At 49.6% G+C, this 8,548-nt stretch overlaps 1 protein-coding gene across 1 annotated transcript in view; it reads left to right on the top strand.

Annotated features, from left to right (window-relative positions):
- Nucleotides 1–8,548, top strand: part of dner (delta/notch-like EGF repeat containing) — a 43,794-nt gene that overhangs the window by 13,152 nt on the left and 22,094 nt on the right. The window lies entirely within an intron of this gene.

The raw sequence follows: 8,548 nt of genomic DNA, 5'->3' as shown, positions 1-8,548 counted from the left end.
TATTTTAGGCTTTATAGGACTTTGGGTAAATTTGGATGGGCCCTTTTTCTAAAGGACCCTGTTATAGCCTCCCTAAGGGTAATATTCAAAATGTATTGATAATTCTTGACCTAGAGAGTTGTACTGCAGTGTTTTCTTTTCCAGATTGAGCAAAAAACCTATGAGTAGTTTGCGAAAGTAGGTTGTTGACATCTCAGTCATTTAACAAATGATTTGATTGACAAGAGAGGCAAAGTTGTCCAGAATGAAAAGTTCTATCATATGCTATACATATAGTGCATATGTGCAAAAAAAAAACGTGCAACATACAATCGTTTACAACCAACCTCGGAAAAATGTAATTCCCTATTTCTTTTAAATTTCTCTCAGACCTTTATGGCCATGAGTCAAGCAAGCCCACCGAGTTTTTTCCGATTGGTCTTTGTCTAACAGATGCTCAAAATTCTCAAAATTTTGAGATACACAAATGTTCTTATAGACACTTGTGTCACTTTTGACCCAGAACCGTTCACACCGATTTTCATGTTGAAAGGACAATGGTTGTACAGTTTTTTCCCCCTCTAATAGCGCCACCAAGTGGCCAAGCTATTATTTTTTTTCCTGTGACCTCAGATTGAGCTGTTACATAAGTGTTCTGATTTTGGCGAAGATATCTCATTCCGTTCATTCCGTTCCATTCCGAGTTTTAGGCATTTTACTAAAAATGGCCCTGCCCCTTTTGAACGTTTTGGCGTCCCTTTGCGACGCCCTGTTGAAAAAAACAGCATATGCTGGTTAGGTAGGTTTTAATGCTGGGTCCCCAGAATAAACCAGCAAAGGATCCGCATAAACCAGCTAAGGACCATCATAAACCAGCTAAAACCAGCATCCCAGCATCAAAACCTACCTTACCAGCATATGCTGGATTTTTCAACAGGGTGGAGAGTCGAAAGTTTAACTATTGCTATTCACTCTCCAGAGATTCTTTCTGTACTTGTTTGGTTTCGATCGGACACTATCTAAAATCTGGGACTAGTTCACAAAGTTAGCCTGGAAAAAATACAGTCCCTAATCTATTAAGATTAAGGGTCTGGCATAGAGCAATGAAAAAAGCCTAACTCGAGGGGCGGCACCAAGCATGCATTTGAAACTCTCACTGCACGCAATTGGATAACGCCACGACCAATCACAACAATACACGTTGATACACGCTAACTGATAGATTAAACTCTTGCCGTATCCAGTCGGCAAACAGCAAAAACATCCTTCTTGCAAAGGAACAATTCGAGCGCAAATTTTATATGAAAAGCCAAGTCTAACTCGTTCATTGTAGCGGCCAAAGCTGTTTCAAACAACTGGTGTTCATCTGTAGCCATCTTCATTCGGGACATCGCAGCGCTGTCGTCATCAGCTTAGCTCACCTCTGGCCCGCCTAGTTCCCTGAAGGAACGAGACGCTGCGTCATCAACGCTTTGGGGAACGCCATTGGCGGGCAGCATTCTGAGTCATAGTCTAACAACCAATCGTACGACGGGAGTGACGTCACAGGCGCGGTGACGTCAGCGACCAGGAAGTATAAAGCACGTGCGTTTGAAGCCGGTGGCAGCTCTAGGAATGAAGCGAGCTCCGCAGGGATGCGGGAATTATGGTCCATGACGCAGCGTCTCGTTCCCTCAGGGAACTAGGGTTACATACGTCATCAACGCTTTGGGGAACGAGATGTCAACGCCCCCATGATTCCAAATCCCTGCCTAATGTCTGTGTTGCTAGGCCAAGGGAAGGAAAGCTTTGAGTCTGGTGAATCACGCCAGAGAAGTAATACACCTCTGTCTGGTGAACTGCCAGAACAAGAGAGAAAAGGCCAGTGGCTGTAATACTTACCTGCCAGGACACTGGAAGATCTCCGCCTGGGGAAATTGCCAGGATGTGAGAGATAATACACCTCTGTCTGGTGAATCTTTATTGCCAGGAAGCAGAGGGAGGAATACACCTCTGCCTGGGGGACCGCCAGGAAACACGAGGGAAAATACATCTCCGTCTGGGAAACTCCCAGGACCGGAGGGAGAAATAGTCCTCAGCCCAGATGCTCCTCGGCCCTCAGGCACACGAGGAGAGGTGGTAGCCATTTGTCTGGAAAAAGCCAGAATAAAAGGGACTCAAAATGACTCGGCCTGGTGACCTTGCCAGGAAGCGAGAAGTATAGGCCTTTGTCTAGTATCCACGGACAAGAGGGCAATGTGATCCTCGGCCATCGGGCACACGAGGAAAACAATGGTACACCTTTGTCTGGTAGCCAGCCAGAGCAAGAGGTACTCCTCGGCCCTTAGGCACACTAGGAGAGGTGGTAGTCCTTTGTCTGGGAAGAGCCAGAACAAGAGGGACCCAAAGTGACTCGGCCTGGTAACCTTGCCAGGACGCGAGGGGTATAAGCCTCTGTCTAGTATTCACGGACAAGAGGGCAATGTGATCCTCGGCCCTCAGGCACACGAGGATAGGGTTCTCGACCACTGCCTGTCATGCGACCAGCACAGGGGGAGAAATACTCCTCGGCCCTCAGGCACTCGAGGAGAGAGTAGTACACCTCCGTCTGGGAAGCTTGCCAGAGCGAGAGGGATAAAACTTTCTTTTTACTTGATAGAAAGAATGCGCCTTTTGAGAAGTCTCCTCCTGTGCTAAGGAGGAGGGCTGAATTTCTGGGCCTAGCCTTTTTGCTAAGGCGAGAGGACAAAGGAGCCAGGAGTGGCTCTGAGGTCGAGTTCATAAAATCTGACGAACGTCAGAGGCGAGGACCAACCCGCAGCACTGCAGATGTCCTGGATAGGGACACCTGCCATCAGAGCTTTAGAGGCAGATAAACCTCGAGTGGAGTGAGCCTTGACTCCCAACGGGGATGGGAGACCAGAGGACTTCTTAGGCAGTAGAAATGGCATCTACGATCCATCTACTAATAGTGGGCTTTCCGGGCACCCCCTTTTTGGAGGGCCGAAACAGACAAAAAGTTGCTCTGATTTATGCCACATGGCAGCTCTGTGGACGTATGTGTCTAGTGCTCTTACTGGACACATTAAGTTATACTTCCGATGGTCGGGCTCCACGAATGGAGGAGGATAAAACGCTTGGAGCGTGATTGGCTGTGGTGTTAGGGACGGGACCTTGGGAACGTACCCAGCTCTTGGGTAGAGAAATGCTTTGGCCATCCCTGGGGCAAAGTCAATGTGTGAAGGGGCCACTGAGAGGGCCTGTAGGTCCCCAACTCTCTTTAGAGAGGTAAGAGCTAGCAGCAGTGCTGTCTTTATAGTAAGCATGCGATCTGAGATCTCCTCTATGGGCTCGAATGGAGGCTTACATAGAGCTTCTAACACCACAGCTAAGTCCCACGTAGGAACTCTCGGTTTCACTCGAGGCCTCAGCCTGAGTGCACCACGGAGGAAACGTATGACCAGGGGGTTTCTGCCCACTGAGAGGCCACCGTGGGGGGCGTGGTAGGCAGATATAGCCGCCACGTACACCTTCAGGGTGGAGTGAGCTAGCCCTGCGGAAAGACGGATTTGTAGAAACTCCAGTACTGTACCTATCGGGTAGTTAACTGGGTCTAAACGGTGTTCATGACACCATGAAACAAACAGGACTATGTCCGAGAACCATACTCGGGCAGGCCAGTACGGGGCTATTAGCAGCAGCCGCACTTGATACCGGCGTACCCTTTCCAGAACTCCCGGGAGCAGAGCGATCGGGGGAAATGCGTACAGACGAAGCCTCGGCCACGTCTGTACCATGGCATCCAGTCCAAGAGGAGCTGGAGGAACTAGAGAGTACCAGAGGGGACATTGCGATGTCTCTCGAGTCGCAAAGAGGTCCACCTGAGCCTGGCCAAACACTCTCCAGATCTGCTTCGCTACTTGTGGGTGAAGCATCCATTCCCCGGGCCTCGGCCCCTGCCTCGACAGGACGTCTGCTCCCACATTCAGATGTCCAAGAATATGGACTGCTCTCAGGGAGAGAAGTTTTCCTTGAGACCACAGGAGGATCCGGTACGCCAGCTTGTATATGGGGCGTGAGCGGAGAACTCCTTGGTGATTTATATAGTAGACTACCGCAGTGCTGTCTGTACAGACAAGCACGTGACGGTTTCTCAGGTCTGGAAGGAAACACTTCAGGGCCTGGAATACGGCCAGCATCTCTAGGCAATTTATGTGCCAGGAGAGACGGTGATCGCTCCATAGGCCTTGGGCTGAGCGACCACTCATGACCGCTCCCCACCTGGTGAGGGATGCATCTGTCGCTAGCGTGACGCGGCAACAAGGAGCTCCCAGCACCGGACCCTGAGAAAGGAACCAGGGTTTCTTCCACATGGCCAAGGCACGTAGGCAATGCCTACGTCTTGATCTTGCGTGGTCTCATGTACAGCAGACCAAAAGGTATCACGTTGGATGCTGCTGCCATAAGACCTAACAGTACTTGGAACTGCTTGACAGTGAGTGACAGGCCTAGCTTGACCGCATTTACTGCAGTAAGGATCGACTCGACCCGTGCAGGTGACATTCGTGCCTGCATCGTGGTCGAATCCCAAATTTCACCTAGATAAGTGGTTCTCTGTAATGGAGAAAGCACACTCTTCTTGGTGTTGAGTCTCAACCCCAGTTCTTTCATGTGAGCGAGAACAACACCTCGATGTTGAACCGCTAACTGTTCTGAGCTGGCTAGGATCAGCCAGTCGTCTATGTAATTGAGTATACGGATGCCCTGGAGTCGCGGAGGAGCCAGACAGCATCCACACACTTTGTGAAAGTTCGGGGTGAGAGAGCTAGGCCGAAAGGAAGAACTCTGTATTGGTAAGCTTTGCCCCTGAAAGCGAACCTGAGAAAGTTCCTGTGTTGTGGAAGGATGGAGCCGTGAAAATATGCGTCCTTTAGATCTATCGTGACAAACCAGTCCTCGGACCTGATTTGAGACACTACATGTTTGACAGTTAACATCTTGAACTTCAGTTTCTTGACTGAGCGGTTCAACTGTCTGAGATCTAAAATGGGCCGAAGCCCTCCATCCTTCTTGGGAACAATGAAGTACCGGCTGTAGAACCCGGACTCTCTGTTTTGAGGAGGGACCACCTCGATGGCCAACTTCCTCAAGAGAGTTTCTACTTCCTGTTCCATTACCAGACCCTGCTCGGGGTTTACAAGAGTTGGAAATACCCCGTTGAAAGGTGGCGGCTTGGCACCGAATTGAATGCAATAACCTTTCTCTACAGTGCGCAGGACCCATGTAGAAATATTCGGCAGTAGTTTCCACGCTGCCAGAAATTCTACTGAGGGAACCAGCCTCTCGAGACTGGTTTCTGGATTTATTTGAGGAACTGATTTGGTGACCTGTAACAGCGAGCTGGCAGGATGCACCTGAATTAGTTGCTCTGAGGACCCCCGTGGGGGTTGCGAACTTTCTAGGTCCGCTACGTTTCTAGGCGGAACAACTAGAAGATGATGTTCGAGGGAGATTGCCGCACCCTGTAACACTGGCAGGGTTAGCTGACAGATCTCCTGAGGGCCCCAAGGAGGTGTGATGACCATGGGCTGTGGTGCACCGCGAACCCCCCCGAGAGGGGCTGCCCTCATCGGCCCTGTGGCACAACCGTCAGGGCCACTTAGCCGAGGACCTCTTAGATTGGAGGACGACCCACAGGTCAGGCCTCTTCTTAGAGGCCCCCGACTTAGAGCGTTGCTGGCCCCGCCCTCTAGGCTTCGCCGGAGGAGCACGGGCAGCAACACTCTGCTTTTGTGCCTCTCTATACGACGAGCTCGTACACAGCTGAGGCTGCTCCTGTCTAGCAGCCTCAGAAGAGTAAACGCGGCGAGGAAGGTACCTCTGGAACGCCGCCGCCTGCTTACGAGCCTCCTGGTGTCTGCCGACAACAGCGTCAACAGAGGCACCGAAGAGGCCAGAGGGATGCAGGGGGGCGTCCAGAAGCGTGACCCTGTCCTTATCTTTCAATCCGGACAGGGTCAGCCACAGATGCCTCTCCGCGGCCACCAGGGCTGCCATAGACCGCCCGATGGAGCGAGCGGTCTCCTTGGTGGCGCGGAGAGCGAGATCTGCCGTACTGCGCATTTCTGTGACATTAACCTCCTCACCGTCGCTTAACTCTTTTAGCAGGTCGGCTTGGTTGCTTGGAGAATTGCCATGGTGTGAAGGCAAGAACCAGCCTGACCTGCTGCCGTGTACGCCTTGCCCATCAAGCTAGATGTAACTTTTAGTGGCTTGGTGGGCAAGGATGGAGCCTTCAAAGACGACGCCGAACCATGGGACAGATAGCTAGCCAGCGTCTGTTCCACCCGTGGCATCGTCTTATAACCGTACTCATCTGAACCCCCCACATTGCCGTAATTCTCTGAGGGGTTAAAAAGGCGAAATGAGTACGGCTTCTCCCACGATCTGGAAATTTCTTTGTGCAGATCGGGGAAGAAGGGAAGGCTCTGTTTGGGAGGTGCTGACTTTGTCCGCAGGAAGCGTTCATCAAGTCTGCTTCGCTGCGGCTCATTTTGTTGTTCAGCGGGGCAAGAGATGTTGAGCTTGGCTACCGCACTAGTCAGCACCTCCACCAGCTCCACCAGCTCCTCATAGTGAGGCGAACGGGGGGGGGGGCGGTTGGGGTTCTTCAAGGCTCTCCACATCAACCTCCTCGGAGGAAGATAGGAGAAGCCCTGAAACCTCCTCTCGGGGGGAAGAAACCGCAGTGCCGGCTTCCACATCCAAGAGGAGATCACTCGATCCACCGGGTGAGAAAGGAGATAGGGGTTCACCCGTCTCCATTCCCTCCAGTAGATCTAGCTGCGAACCCCACGATTGCAGCTGCCGCTCCGCCTCGGCGGAAGCCGGGCCAGACCCGCGAGGAACGCTAGCGAAAGCTCCCTCCTCGAAGAGGGACTTCCGGGATCGGGATCCGCACCCAAGCAGACCACACATAGACTATGTGTATCCCCACCAACAATGAAACGTTGGCAGGGAGGAACACACCGTCTATGTGGCTGCTGAACCACCAAAGAAACTCTCTTTCCCCCTCTGGTTGACATATTGCTCAAAATAAATGTGTGCAAACTGGCACAAAAACAGCAATATGTAAGACAGACACAGACAGAGAGCGCTCTCGCTGAATGACAAAAGCTGCCGGCTTCAAACGCACGTGCTTTACACTTCCTGGTCGCTGACGTCACCGCGCCTGTGACGTCACTCCCGTCGTACGATTGGTTGTTAGATTATGACTCAGAATGCTGCCCGCCAATGGCGTTCCCCAAAGCGTTGATGACGCAGCGCGAGTTCCCGGAAGGGAACATTCGGTCACATTGTAGGCAGTGTGAGTACTACCATCCCTCCAAGTTTCAAGTCTCTACGACTAAAGGCCCGTTCACATCAAGAGCGATAATGATAACTATATGACAGCGGCTATTTGCACTGTGTAAATAGTCTATATAGTAAATAGTGATAGAGGCTATTTACACTAAGTGCAAATAGCAATAGATGCTACTTACACTATGTTGAAATAGCAGGATTTTCTGATATTTATAATACTTATTGCAAATACATGCACCTCAGTATTGCAGTACATTTAAACAGTATGCAGTAATTACATACTGAGTGTAAATAATAGTTTTAATTCAATTTATTGAATGGCACTGCCTTATTGGGACAATAAGCCCTCCCTACACCAGCCTTAACCGTTACTTTATTTTCAACTTTTTGTAATTATGTCCTTCATTTTTATTGAAAATAAATGCCTATATGATATGAGATTTGAAAAAGGAGAAAATATGTTAGCCAGAAGGGGGATTCGAACCTGGGTTGGTCACGTCGAAAAGAGTGAAACACACGATTTATCCTCTGCACCACTGAAGCCAACCATCTGTTATAGTGTTGACTATCCCAATCACACATCACAAGGCGGGCTATATGCACTTAGTGTTAATAGACACTCCATAACTATAATTATAAAACGGTTAGTTCCATTCCTCAATTCTGATTGGTCAGCAGCTGTGTCGTATTCATGATACGGCACTGCTATGACCGCTTCACTCAACGGTTTTGTGTATCATTGAACCCCCTTAGCAACCACCCTTAGCAACGTAAACACAGCTGCAGCAGTTAGGGACTACTTTTTACAGCGGAAGGCAGTTAATGATTTTACTTTATGAAAACGTACAACTTAATATATATAAATTAATATATATTTTTGATTTTAATATTTTCATTGTGTGGTAACCGTTTTATAAAAGCAATAAGGTACTTGAGGCCGTGCTGTATCATGAATAAATCACGGCTGAAGGGGTTGCAGGCACTCCGCTTCGCGTCGTGCCTAACAACGCCCTTCAGCCGTGATTTATTCATGATACAGCACGGCCTCTCGTACCTTATTGCTTAAATACAACAATAACTGTATTTGTGTCCACACCAGCAAACAGCGAGGTTTGTTTTTGTTGCACGATTTTAACCAGTAGATGTTATCAGCATGCACGTCTCGAGCACATCTAAACAGTGAATCTAGTGTAAACTATCTACAACAAAGACGATGTTGTAAAACTAG

This window comes from Garra rufa, chromosome 11 (genome assembly GCF_049309525.1).
Source record: "Garra rufa chromosome 11, GarRuf1.0, whole genome shotgun sequence".
Lineage (NCBI taxonomy): Eukaryota > Metazoa > Chordata > Actinopteri > Cypriniformes > Cyprinidae > Garra > Garra rufa.
Note: the sequence above shows the minus strand (reverse complement) of the source record. Positions and strands in the feature narration are given on the sequence as shown.